General features: G+C 39.4%; 1 protein-coding gene and 1 long non-coding RNA gene across 7 annotated transcripts in view; one reads left to right on the forward strand and one right to left on the reverse strand.

Moving 5' to 3' along the window:
- Nucleotides 1-14116, reverse strand: part of ppp2r5eb (protein phosphatase 2, regulatory subunit B', epsilon isoform b) — a 49132-nt gene that overhangs the window by 24470 nt on the left and 10546 nt on the right. The window contains exon 1 of one of the 6 annotated variants that reach the window (XM_065966181.1): nt 5922-6077. The exons of the other annotated variants lie outside the window; for them this stretch is intronic. The gene's annotated coding sequence lies outside the window, so the exon portion shown is untranslated. Of the gene's footprint in view, nt 1-5921; nt 6078-14116 lie in introns of those variants that run through there. 6 annotated transcript variants of the gene reach the window in all.
- LOC136183253 (uncharacterized) lies at nt 6199-7048 on the forward strand. The gene is made up of 2 exons (XR_010669090.1): nt 6199-6349; nt 6482-7048. It is a non-coding gene; the product is annotated as an uncharacterized lncRNA (long non-coding RNA).

Below are 14116 nucleotides of genomic sequence, written 5' to 3' on the forward strand. Positions count from 1 at the left end.
GTCTCGAGCGGGAGGCCCGGGTTCGCTTCCACCCGTGGCCTCTTTCCGCATGTCGTTCCCCACTCTCTCTCCCTGATTTCAGATTCTATCCACTGTCCTCTCTCTGCATTAAAAAGGCCCAAAAAGCCCAAAAATAAATCTTTAAAAAAATAAATAATAGTATTTAACATACAAATTCTTAACTAGATATGATCTACCTGTGGGACGTTTTAAATTATGTCTATTACGCAGCATTCACTCCCATTGAAAAGTCTGGTGATGAGCTTTAATGCCATTTTACAGGAAATCAAAGAGTAGATGAGTAATAACCAAATATTTCTATTGGTACCACAGCACTCTAACAGGGTGACGAACAAGAGGTCTAGTCTCAACATTACAATCAAATATTTCATGTTTTCTCGACCAAGCAGCAGTTCTATTAAGAAGACACTTTGAGGAAAGCCGACTGGAACAGATAAATGGAAGACAGAGGGGAAAGAAGACCACACCAGTTAAGAGCTTAACTGATGTAACCATGGCAACCGAGTCAAACATTCAAACATGCATGCTTAACTGGATAGCTGGAACTGAGAGCACCTACCCTTGGATAGGAAATGATGCAACTCATTTTGGCTTGGTTATATTCTAGAAAATGTGTTTTGGTTCAGCTGGTTAACTGAATCCTAAAAACAGGGGGGAAAAAAAAAGGGACTGGAAGCAAGACTGATCATTTTAGTTTAACCCATATTACTATAATAACATGGTCAGGGTTTGCTCTGGAAAGAGATGAGGGGGGAAAAAGATGAAGCGTTTTCAGGGAGAGGCTTCAATGTGAGGGACTGACAACGGAAATAGGAGAAAAATCACTGTGTGGCTGAAACTTTGGAATTGTGAAGATGAATGTCAGATGATTTTTAAAATACAGACTTCCAGGGTGACTTCAAATACTCGCAGACTACTGGCATGCTCCCATGACAAGCAGCCTGCTTTATAAATCCTGCAGTCATCGATTTTTATTGACAGCGTCGACATATCGTTGCACCACGAAGCATTCGCATGAATCAACTCACAACAAAACCAGAAAAAGTCTGGCTGTAGCTACAAAATCCAAAAGTGAGAATCAAATGTTTTGGTGTTATTTCATCTTCAAAACATTATCAACATCTTGCTTCTAAAGGATCATTAAAGTTTTCATCTTTTTATTTTTTGCTGATAAAGACATAAATAATTGTAAAGTTAAATTCCAGAGATAAAAAGATGAACGTCCAGCGCAGAAAAAATACAACATCGTGTCCGAATGTATGAGGTGGAACAGGTTGACATGTTCTTGTTTGAAACTGTGCTGCTGTAGATTTTGACTGCAGTAAGCATCCTTGTTATTACGTTGTAGTCAAATTGTAGTAATGTGTAAACACGGCAAGACCTGTTCTTATAACAACACAGGAAGCTGCACTTGTACCCTGAATGATTCGGGCCCTGTATCCACAGAGTGCAGCACCATGCATAGACAGTTAGTACAGGTAACAGGGCAGGAGTTGTGAAATGGAAGCACCACAACATATAAATATACGTTCATGACCCAGATACAAACTACCCGTTCCCCTATCGCCATGTTCTCGGGTCTCATAAGTGTCTCTGTGAGGCGCCAGGCTGCTGTCAATCATTAACACATGCAGTCCTCATGGGTAGACTTTGCTCCCAGCTACTGGAGCCAACGACATGGCAGATGGTAGAGCCACTTTCACTCCAGGGTTTAGGCAACAACATGTCACAGGTACTAAGTGCCTGAATTGCATTTCACATAGACAAACAATAAGACTACTGCAAGCTCCTGTTGAGAGCAAACAGGCTGGAGAGGTACAGTCAGGTTGATCACATGTTCTTAAACGTGCATCGTATCAAAAAGACCTCTTGCCTTCAATATGCATAAAAAGCCTGGTTCTTCTTTCTTCTAAACTTAAAGATAGAGTCATTGGCTTTTCCCTTAAAAAATAAAATACAGACTTACACAATAGTTATGCCACACAATCATCACTTATGGGCCTCCGTACATGTGAGGTGGTGACTGAGTCTGCAGAGACCCTGTGCTCTGCCTGTATTTGGATGTTTTGGTTGACACGTTTCTGAGAGGGGAAGTGGTGTGTTTCCCCCGACGCAATGACAGCCGGCAGGTAAGTTAAGGAGTGGATACAATCCAGCGTTTGGACACAAAATCCTCATGCTGTCTGAAAATGTGGTTAAAAATCTTCTATGAAGACTAGGAAGGAATGGCCACCGGTGTGAAGAAGAGGAAATATAGCATTGAAAAAAAAGGCATCATGGGCACCTGGAGAACTGTTTTATAACAGACTTATCATTTACAAGTGCCCTTTCAATCCCTGTAACCCTTAGCCAACAAATCACTCCAATAAAACCTCACGGCAGCACCCTGGCCTTTTTGAAGTAAGTGATGCCCTTTTGTTTGCAGTTAATAAAAATCATAATGATTAAATGTTGGTTTCCCTTTACAGTTAGATGAGTAATCCCTTCAAGTGGGAGTGCTTCTTTTTTCCTAACAGACCTGTGCTAATGCTGATGACCGCTGGTGGATACAGGCCTCCATCATTTTGAAAAAGTTCTTTTTCAGGCTCCTGTTTGTTAAGAAAACTCAATGTACTGTTGATGTACAGGGTATGATTTAATTGACACTGCATTAACACTAAACAGCGCTCAGAACTTTAAATGCTACATGATCATAATCACAAGTTTGCCTACAATCAAGTAGTGAGTGCCCAGCAGAGATTGTAGAAAATGTTATGAAGGTTGAATACTTTTAGTTTCACATGAACTTTCACAACTTTGAATGAATAATTATCATTCAGATTTGTTTTCAAGCAAGACGCCAATATTTGCAGGCAGTAAATCCTAAAATGTGGATATTTTCCTGCGTTGCTGCTGTCATGATGACTAACAAATGTTTGATTATAGATTTCTGAACAATCCAATTTTAGATGCTACCTTGGGGTATTTGGGAAAAAAGTGAAAGGAGTTTTACAGACCAAACAATCAATAGATCTTAAAAGTTTTGGCAGTTTAACAGAAAATATAAAAATCTTTTGCAGTAACTTTTTATGTCATGATTACCATTTACCCAAAGTAAAGGTGTTAGTAGAAGTATTGTTTAAAATGACATCAGAAAACCTGATAATCTTTGGACTAGAAATTTGTGTTGTTAACCAACTAAACAATTTAAAATTGTCACCCTCACGTCGGCACCAGCCTTACTGCAGCCATCCACCAAAAGCCTGGGCTGCAGATCATAATGTGCTACTACCCAGATGTAAACCTGCATGGCGGATGGATGGCATCTCATGGCACGTAGCAGTATTTTGATAAAGAGATTAGATATCAAGTTGCATGCAGGCTGTGTCAGGTTAAACTGGGATATAACCACTCGACCAGAGAAGGGTGTAACCAGCACAGGCATCTGGACATTAACCTGCAAGGAGAACTGAATGCTTTGGTATTTATCCATTGTGCAACATTTATGCTTTCCTTACCTTACCTTTAGACTCGTCAACTAGTCTGAACTTTAGTTTGCATTTAATTCTGGGAAATGAGTGGCAGGAGCATCCTCACTTTGGACTGAAACACTGAAACTTGCAGATGTTAGGGATTTAAATTACATTAAATCACTTGAAATTTTTAATTAAGCTTTTTTGAATTTTCTGCATCAATAGAGAAAAATACAAGAACAGAATGTTTTCAGCAAATATTTCAACATAAATGACACTCTCAAAAAAAGCATGTCATTCCATAAAGTGGAATTTTTTTTAACACAAGGACAATTTGTAGGTCATAGAAAAAAACATCTGTAGCATGTTACATTATGTTTAATAGAGAGAGCAAATTAAATGATGCAGGGTAGCATTATTTGGCAGAGGCTGGATAGACCCTCACATTACTGACAGGTCAAAGGTTTGAACCACAGACAGCTGATATGTCATGACCAAAGTTTCCTTGAGTAAGACGCTGTTTCGAGAGCATCAGCTCAGAGTCTGAACAGTAAAAGCTGCAGTCTGAGGCAGCTGCAGGAGTGATCATCTGGGACGGTTCACACAAAGACATCGTTCACGAGTCCAGGTGAGAGGGCCGCTTCCCTCACAGGAGCAACATAGCAGGAATTCCTCCAAGCAGGGGCACCACAACGCAACACTGGGGGTACCTGTCCGGCTCAGTCAACACCAGCTCCTCCTGCAGCTTTTTACCAACACTAGCAGCAAGCCACACACTGATCGGCATGTGGGTTTGTTTGTGTGGAGTCAGGAGAAGATATGTGTCAATCAGTACATGTTAATCTCCTCTGACATGACCTGGATTAAGGTTGGTTTCTGTTCAGATTTTAGGGATTAAGACCGAGTATCAAACCTCAATTCCCCACTGTAACATCTTTGGCTTTGGCTTTAATACAGCCACAGCACCAAGTATGAAATTAAAACAAAGAAAGTGGGCAGAATTAACCTCTCCTTAGCTATTCTTGGTTCCTAAAAATAAAGCAATCACAATTCCAAACTGCTCATTATGCAGTAGGTATGTCACATTACCAGATTTTTTAAATTCCAGAAACAGTTCTAGTAAAAACCCAACCATATGAAAACCTGTTTTGATATTGACGGCAACTAAAATAAAAACCCTGTACAGCTTATATTGGGTGGTTTTTTTGTTTAAAAATAACAAATAAATTGCAGGCAGAATACTGCACAGTGTCTAAATGTTTTTGTGCATTTTATACTTTTTTTGTGCATCTCAGCAGCTTTTAGTTAATAATCTGTCAGAAATTAGTGTTTTTTTTACTTTTAGTACTTGATACTATCGATCATTAGTGTAACAAATTGAAATGTTCCAAAGCACGTGGTTCGAAAGTTTTACTTCTGCTGTTTCAACATCAAGAAGATTTTGTTTGGAAGATGGTGCTGGTGGTGTTGTTTTAAGTTCCAGTTTGTTTTTAACCCCACTTTGTTTTTAATTGAAACAAAGTTGTTTTCTTTAAACCTATAATCAATTCTCATCCCCATGAAAATGTATTGCCTGTATTTCAAATAACCTGAAAAATAAAAGAAAACAAAGTATTTTCTTCACCAATTGATTAGTAAATAGAGGGCAAATTAAAGTTGCATCAATCATCTGGTTTCAACTTATTGGTGTGAGTGTCTGATTCTCTTTCTGTTTTGTATTATTGTACATTAAATTGTTTGGTTTTAGAAGATAAGTATAAAAAAAAAAAAAAAACATGAAACAAGATGTCCCAATACAAACCTTTACGCTAAAGGTGATATAGGAAGCATTTTCGACATCATCAGGCTTTATAGTTCAAACAAAGAATCACAAAAAGTTTGTGATACATCATCCAAAAATATAAATAATCAGTAGTAGGAACTTAATGTTGTAAACTCTATAGCTGTGAGAAGGTACATGTTCAACAGAAAAGTGAATGGAAGCTCTGCATGCTCAAACGTCACTGTAAGGCATCTTAAAAGCTATGTTTCTTACTTAATTGCTGGTTTTCTTTTGGAGCTGTGTCCAATTCAAACAGGTTTGATACCAGGCCACACACTGAATCCCCTGTTGTAGGATGTCAACACTTGCTCCGGACACAAACGAGTACATTCTGCCCAACGGATTCATAAAAATAACACGTTCCCATTCCACCAGTGAACTTTCCATTCTACTCTCAGCCAGTAAAAACACTCGTCTTCTGTTACCAATCCCGGTCCATTTTAAGTCCACCTTTCCATCTGCCTCGTACTTACACATGACAGGCCGGGCCGGGTGGAAGCAGACGATAGCCCTTGACGGCAGAAGCTAACTTTAACTTTCAATGCTTCTGAGCTAACTGCTAAGCACCCCCCCTCCTCATACAAACACACACACTCACATTCACATTCATGAATTCTGTCACTCACTTAATCAGGTTTCCTCTCCCTGTTGGGCACCAACAGCAGAAAAAGACTGTCATGAACGTTGCTGTTTGAGCTGATTTGAGCCAAACATGTGGACAACAGGAGTTTAGCTGACCCACGCTCCTCTTGTGGCTTGTTTGTAGCGAGTGGGGCTGGAAAAATGTAAAGAGACACCGCGTGGATCAGGTTTCTCCTGAAGGGAGGACGTGGAGGGGAGGGAAGACGAGGCAGCGTGTCAGTGGGCTTCATTGGCCGAACAGAGACCAGAGGCAGCCGCTGGGAGGGACAAGGCATTGTAGAACCCAGTCTTTCCCTTTCTATTTTCTGCTGCTAGCTTTTTTTAAAGCCTGCTGCCCGGAGAGGTCAGAGACACATCAGTCGTCCTATGAAAGGTGGACGTGAGCCTCAGACGTGAGCGGAAGCTAATTCAGGTAGGAAATCAGGGAAACACATTCAGCCACAGGAGGTTTTGGCCCACAAAAGCCCAGGCCTGCTGCTGAAATCAAGTATGTGCTCACACTGGGCCTGTTTTCATGTTTTTTTTCCCCCCATTTCTGAAACAGCATCTGTGACAGAGAGGGGGTCGATAGTGAGACGTCAGAGCAGCTAACGTCAGTGAGGGAGGAGAGAAGACCTCCGCGAGAGCTGGGAGGAGGAAAACAGTCATCTGAACAGGAACAGAAGGAGGAGAGAGCATCTGATTTTACTTACAAATCTCTCCGCTCTCCTCACAGACATCAGCGGACTACAAATTCACCCTGGTACTTTCAGTCTGCCAGGTTGACTTAACAGACAGGGGCTCGTGTTGCCTTTGTCCCTTTAAGGAAACAAGTTGGATTACACTTAATCATCTTCTATTTTATTTGGGGAAAGGTAACCAGGGTGTCAACTTGAGTAGTTATAATCATTTTATAGCTTTGTGTACGCTTATAGAGTATTTTTTATTGGTAGTCTTTTACATTATCAAAAGGGTTAATATTGCACATCCATGCTGCAAGAAAATCATTCAGAAGAATCTCAATTAAGACAGTATTAATAGTGGGCTTAATGTGATGAAATTTTGTGCAAAGAGTTTGGACTTTTCATTTAATGAAGTTCTGAAATTAAAATTAAAATGTTTTGGTTGATGATTAGTTGTAATTTCCTGAGAGATACATGAGGCCTACACTGAGCTTTTAGGAGGGAGACATCCAAAAGGACAAAGCTAGTAGTACTAACTAGCTATCAAGCTAATCTTTAATTATGTATAATGTATTATGACTTTTACATTTTCACCCATGCAAAATATTACTTCCTTACTTGTGCAATACATTTTTTTTTACCAGTGCAATACATTCTTCTATCTTTTTGGTCCAAGTCAACGTCTTACTTCTTTTTAATATTCTTTGGAAACTGCAAAATTATTTCTTATTTCTTGAAAGTGTGTTTCCTCATGTTACAGTGAAAGAATGACTGCCAAACACCTTAAAAGTTAAACACTTCCTATTTCTTATTCTTTTTTATTCTTCGGCTGTCCATGATTTGTGGAGCCAATTGATATAATCTTCTGTAACCAACCAATCTGGCAGTGTGGTTGAGAAAAATACTGGGGGGGGGGGGGGTTTATGTTTTGTAGTAGAGTGGCTTTGATCTGTGTTTTATGAAATTACAAACCAGGTGGTGGAAGTTCTTAAGCAACATTTCTGTCATAATAGATAGCACAACAGAGGAAATGATAGCTCATTTATATTGCATTAACCCCCAAAAATGGGTTAAATACGGATTTCATCTCAAAGAATGGATAGAGTTTTGCACCTTTTATCTAGGTTTAAGACAGCACTGTTTAGGGAGACTCATCAGCAAATGATGTTGCATGCACTGATTTCAGTAGCTGATGTGTATCTGTTGTGTTGCATCAATTTAAAGGAGGATGGGATGGACCAAGGACCAAAAAGACAAGTTGAGTTTGTTCAGGTTTAGCCTTTGCCTGAAAGGAAACAACTGTCTCCTTCCCATCCTCTTTCCTTCCTCTGCCACAGAACATTAAAAGCACTCCTAATCCTTCCTCCAGGTTTCCCACCAGTCTCTTCACCTCTCCCTCTCTCCTGTTTGCACTCTTTGTTCTATCTCCTCGAGCAGACATCTCCGTGGAAACACTAAAGGAGGCTCAAACTAAGAAGCAACATGCATGTAAATGAGATTATGCAACTCCACTGTATAATATTTACAATATTACTGCAGAATATTATTTATAATGCTGTTCATGAGAAGCCATCTCAATACAAAGGGATGTTTTTGTTGCCATGCCAACATAGGGGTGAAAGGTTGTGTTTTTGACCTTCTCATGTGAAATGTTTATTACTTTGGACAAAACTTTCCTGCCAGAGAAGGATATGCGTCTAATTTCCTATTCTATTCTATTTTGTTTTTGGGGATTTTTTTATTTAACCTTTATTGATTCAGGAGGCTCAGGCAGAGTGTCCATTTCTTTGATTTTGATATAAATGTTGTTAACAGGCTCGCTTGGGATCTGTGTAGTGGAACCTGAGGCTTCTGTGATTTAGATATTGACCCCAATGTTTGTGTTTCATGCAGAACATTTAAATAGGATAAGAGAAGTTTAGTATTTACTTGAGTTTACGAACATTATTTTCTCGAAATGATTTCAAAGCTCATTATATAATTCATTTCCAAATGTAACTATTAACGCAATACCATTTGAATGTTAAACAGTTGAAAGAAAGCTTTCCTTGCTGCATGGTGCTTCGCATAATCTCCATCTATTCACTTTCAAGATTGGACTCTTCTAATGGATAAAAGCGTTCTCTTTCTGTCTCCAATCTGTGTCCATGCTGTGCAGCAAGATGTGCCTCCTGAATCTACATCCAAAATGCTGTCAAAACTGGTTCATTGTTGCAAATGCATTCTTGATCATTCTCAAACTGACAAGAGATGCAGAAGAGGCATTAACAAAACAGAAAAAGTACCAAAAAAAAAGTTATCCAAATTGATTGTGATGCTCACTGATATTATCACAGGGTGTATGTGTGACAAGACTTTTTTTTTTTTTTTAAATCAATACAAAATCAGTCTAAGGGAGCCAAAGTATGGGAATTTTTTGTGAAAATTGGAGTGCTGGATACAGTCGCAAGGTTCTCAAAAACAACTTGACTTTTTTTTTTTTTTTTTTTTTTTTTACAATGGATCATTACTTCTCAGTAAATCACAGATGAACTGTCAGTTGAACCATGGACATGGCTTAAGCTATGAGGAGAAATGGACTGGCTCTATTGTACAAATGTGTACTGCATGCTTTATCAGCATTACCAAGGGATCCCCCTTGAGGAAACTGCATCCTCCTCATCTTTCTCCAACAGTCTAGTAATGAGCTGCACTGCCAACGATGGGATTTATGTAATCCACTGCACCTTACCAAGACCCTCTGGGTCATTTAATGGTAACCTGTAACTGTGATTAATTCACAAAGAGGAGTAGGAGAGGATGGGAGAGAGGATGTGATTTGTGCTTCCTGATGTAATTTTGGTTTCCTTGACAAGCAGCATTGAGCTAAGCTGTTCAGATATTTACGCCTACCTCAGCTGCTGCGTACATGTGTACCTCAAGGCAGGGGGAAAACGCATTGAGATTATGGAAATGGAGAGACAAAAACACAGCAAAAAAAGAGCCTCCTCCTCAAAATAAGGAAAAAATAAAAATGTGAATCCCCACAAGAAAGGTTAAATAAAGGACAAGAAGCAGAATAGGTTTGTTTGGTTGTAGCGTAAAAATACAACAACAAAAAAGGAATTGTGCCCCCACTGAGTAATTACAACATCCTCAACAAGTATTGAAAATGAACAGAAAGCAAGAAAACAGGAAATCCTTTTTTAAAACAGAGGACGTTCATTTTTCCAAGGTGTCCTAGAAATAAAATAAAAAAAATAGCTTTTGTATCCCCATTTCTTTCTTGTAAAATAAACATTACTGAAAACTCAGGCAGAAATATTTACATAGCAGGAGAAGTGGGATTTCAAAGGACTGAAAGAAAAATGAAAGTCAAAGTTTCAGAAAGTCCGGGAAAACAATTGGAAAACTCTAAAACCTTGATATATGGAAGTATATATACCTATCCTTTATATGTGAACACGGATGTAAAACATTCTCAAATGGGTTGAACCTTGAGGCGGCCTCAGAGACTGCCAGCCCGTTGACAAAATACAGCGCTGCCAAACGCACATCTCCCTGGCAGTTATATAACGCCAGGAGATTAAAAGGTGGAGGAGGCTATAAGTAAAGGAGACAACAAAAGGTGGCCATTGTGTGGCGCACCTGAAGGCCACGCACGTGTTTCAATCGTATGAGGTTGGCTCTGCGGGGCCACAATGGTTGACTTCATTTACTAAATTCAATTTTACTGCTCGGTGGTTTAACACGGGGCTTTTGGCATTCGTCACACAGAGTCTTCTTTTTATCTGTGGCTTAAAGTTCACAACAGACAAGCGGAGGAGGCGGACTTAATCCCTGTTCTTCCACTTGGTTTATGCAGACATATATGGAAGTAGAAAGGGGCTCAGAGGGTAGAGGAAGATGTCTCGTGACCACATGGAAGGTATCCTGATCTGAAATAAACGAGACGCTCCGGCTCCCTCACAAACAACAGGCTGTGGTATGCTTTCACCTTTTAGCAGCTCTGGAGGGACAAAGCAACACAAAAGCTTCTTCAAAGGAAATGTGCTCACAAGCAGAACAACTCCAAAGCTTTAGGTGTACGGTAGTACTGCCTGCAACTGAATGAAAAAATTGACTTTGTAACATTGAAGTAAAGAATGTTTCCCGTTTGTTTTTGTTGTAGCTCTTTCTTATCTACACATACACACCATAATGTGTAGATAAGAAACTGGCCTTCTAACTCAATGCAATCCGATAGAACAGTTCTACCATTAAATCTGACTTTGAAAGAAGCTTCAACCTTTACAGTTTTGTCGTCATGACACTCCATTAACATACACAAGAGGAGCAACATTTTAGCAAAACCTTTCAATTAACTTACGCACTGTAGTACACCACGACCCAAAAACAACTTCAATATTAAGTATAAAGTAGAACGGTCACCTTTCTGATCACATCAACAAAAACTGTACGTAGAAGATAGCTAAGCAACATCATATAGATTTATTTTACTACAACATGTAGTGGGAGATTAAGGAATGTAATACTGTATAACTGTGGAGAGGTGACCACTCAACCTATGCATACTGATGCTTGTCGTCACAATGAAGCAGAACAACACATTAAACCGAAACCACAACGTAAGCCTGGGTTATGTGTCGGGTATACTTGATTTTTAGTTTCTTCATGTACAGTATGTTTCTGCAGCAACAGAAAGCCGTAAAGACGCAGCAGACGGACTCACACCTAGCAATGAGATCGGTCATCACGTGACATATCCGACAAGGTTTCTAATTCAGGACGGTTCGTCTCTGTTGTAAGTGAAGCGTCTCCTGAAGCGACTGCGCGGGATTACGGCAGCGTTTCCAGTGGAGCAGCAGACTGCGACTGTACTGAGGAGGTGAGAAATGTGAGGAACTGTGCGAACATGAAGTGAACGTGTGAAACTGAAGCGGGGGGGGTGTGCTGAAAAAAGACAGACCATATGCCGAGTTAGCCACTGACACAGATAAATACACTACAGGCAAACTAAAATAAGCTACAACAAGAACTGAAAGTCTATGTAACAGTACAGTACATACAGTAGCAATGTGGCTTTACACAACTTGTGGCATTTTGAGAACAGAAATTTACTGTGAAGGCAACAGGTCAATAACTGTGTAATCTATGAGTTATAAAACATAAACAGCCTTTAATAACACCTGGAATCCATTTATAACTCACCTAAATCTCAGAAAATGTTCTTCTTTCCTTTAATGTTGACACATGTATATCTATTTTTTTTGTTTGTTTTTCTCCCCTCTTTTCTCTTCCTCTCAATTATCTTCAATTGTGTTGCTATTTATTTTTCTTGCTACTTCCCATTCAGCCACTCACTTTAATGTATTATACTGCCACACACACACGTTTCTTATACACTACTTCAACTTACTACTTGACTTTTATTATATCTACTTCAATTGTATTTGCTAATGTTTGCGTATTTTGATTTTGTTTATTTCTGTTTTGCCTGTTTTTTGTTTATTTGCCGTCGCTTTAATTGTCATGTGCACATTTTTGTTTTGTACTTGTTCACCTTATCACAAAAAAAAAAAAAAAAGAGGTTGAAAAAGAGGTTGAAAAAGGGAAATGAGTCATTATACTCTCTAGGAACTCTAGTTCTGCCTTTCTATAGAACAATTCAACATGCTTGTTGTGAATGGGTCATTGTCAAACACGCTGTACACTAATGATGTCTACAGCTAATGGGATCAGTAAGGCTTTGAAGCTGAAGATCAGGTGTACTGCTGTGTGCTGAAAAGGAGCTAGAACACAGACTTACACACACACACACAGATTTTGACAGTGTCTTGGTTGCAAGCCAAACCATCTATGTGCCGGCAGGGCGGGGCCTTCCTGAATGAAACCAGGAAGTGGTTTTTGCCTCAAACACAGACAGGTGTTGGATCTGTCTGGTTTCTGTAAGGCTGCATTCCTGTTGTCAGTACCAAACAAACACTGCTGTTGTACACAGTTGAAAAGTAAGGTGGTGTCTCATTGTGCTGACTACACCCAAACACATACCACACATAACCATTCACTTTAATCATAACACAAATTATAGGAAGATATGCCAATGAACATTAACAACTGAAGAATGAGGCAACTTTAATTTCCGGAGTAATTTTCCAGATCTTTTCTCAGTGACAGACAAACAGCACAGTAACCTGCTCCATGACATCATCAGGGTGAGCTACCTGTCTAGGCATGAAGCATAGACACAAACATAAACACACAAACACAGAGATGAAGAAGCAGGCAAAAAAAAAAAAAACAACAACAGCACTACTAGAGGGGTAGACTCTGAAACAAACATGGCTGGAGAGTAAACTGGCTCCACTTCACCAGCCTGGCTGTTAGCACTGCACACCTTTCACTTTCATTTTTTTGGTTGAACTTTGGTGAAGTCAACATTAAAGGCAGAGTTTAAGAAATACATTCATGCACAGTGCATGGGTTATAGTAAAGACAAGCAGAAGCTAAGGTGACTTAAGAATCTAGCCACAAAATTTGAAATAATACTGAGAAAAAAATGTAATGTCATGAGTAAAGATATTCCAAGTGTGCAAAGATGAAAAGATGAATTTCTGTGTTATTTGTGTGAAATGCTGAACAAAAACACAGGGTATCAGACGTGCTTCAAATGCTTTCTTTAAACCAGGGATGCCACAAACACAAGGTCAGCATCTTACATCCCTAGATTGTAAGTGCTTCCTTAAAAGTGCACCATCAGTTCCTTAAAGAGGTTAATACATTTACGTTTCCGTCAATAAATGTGATAATAAATAAATTGGATCTGTTTTTCTTATGGGGTTGTGTAAGGATAAAACTCACCTCTATCAACTGGCTAAAAGAAAGTTGTTGTTCTCTGTATAGGTTCGTCTCACACACATGACAAATATGTGATTGTACATCCAGCACCCTTCTGTGTCTACCCTCCGTAATTTGCATTCCTCTGCTCAGCTTGCTTATCAACTTGCCGGAGCAAACGGGTCATTCAACAGTATAGCTGTCGGCTTTTATTTGAAATGCTCTTTGATCTGTTGCGTGCAATTTTACCCTCGGTAAACGATGCAATAACTGCTCTATTCACTGAAAGAAACAGGGAGAAAAGAGGCTGTTTGCTGACTTTGTGAAAAATGCGGTTGTTTTGGACAAACTTTCCTTTCACTGAGTGAGTCAAAGGCGCTGTAAGTGGGAGGAGCAATCGGTATCCCACTGAAAAGATGGTGGAAGATGACCAGTTCATATTCATTGCTATGTGAGAACGATTAAATGAAGCAAGCCTGTGGATAATCCTTTAAGGAGAAGTCACGAGTTCAAACGGCATTAAAGGGATCTACATTAAGTAAACTGTACTTACTGAAACTAGCCTTTCACTGAACACTTCTCTTATCTCTGATGTGCTCATGATTTCTTTCACAAAGTTCACTTCAGCAGTTTCCTTATACAGGAAGCTGGATTATCATCACCTCTTTGACGTTTCACACCATCACCCCAACCACCCCAAC

Source organism: Labrus bergylta, chromosome 18 (genome assembly GCF_963930695.1).
Source record: "Labrus bergylta chromosome 18, fLabBer1.1, whole genome shotgun sequence".
NCBI lineage: Eukaryota > Metazoa > Chordata > Actinopteri > Labriformes > Labridae > Labrus > Labrus bergylta.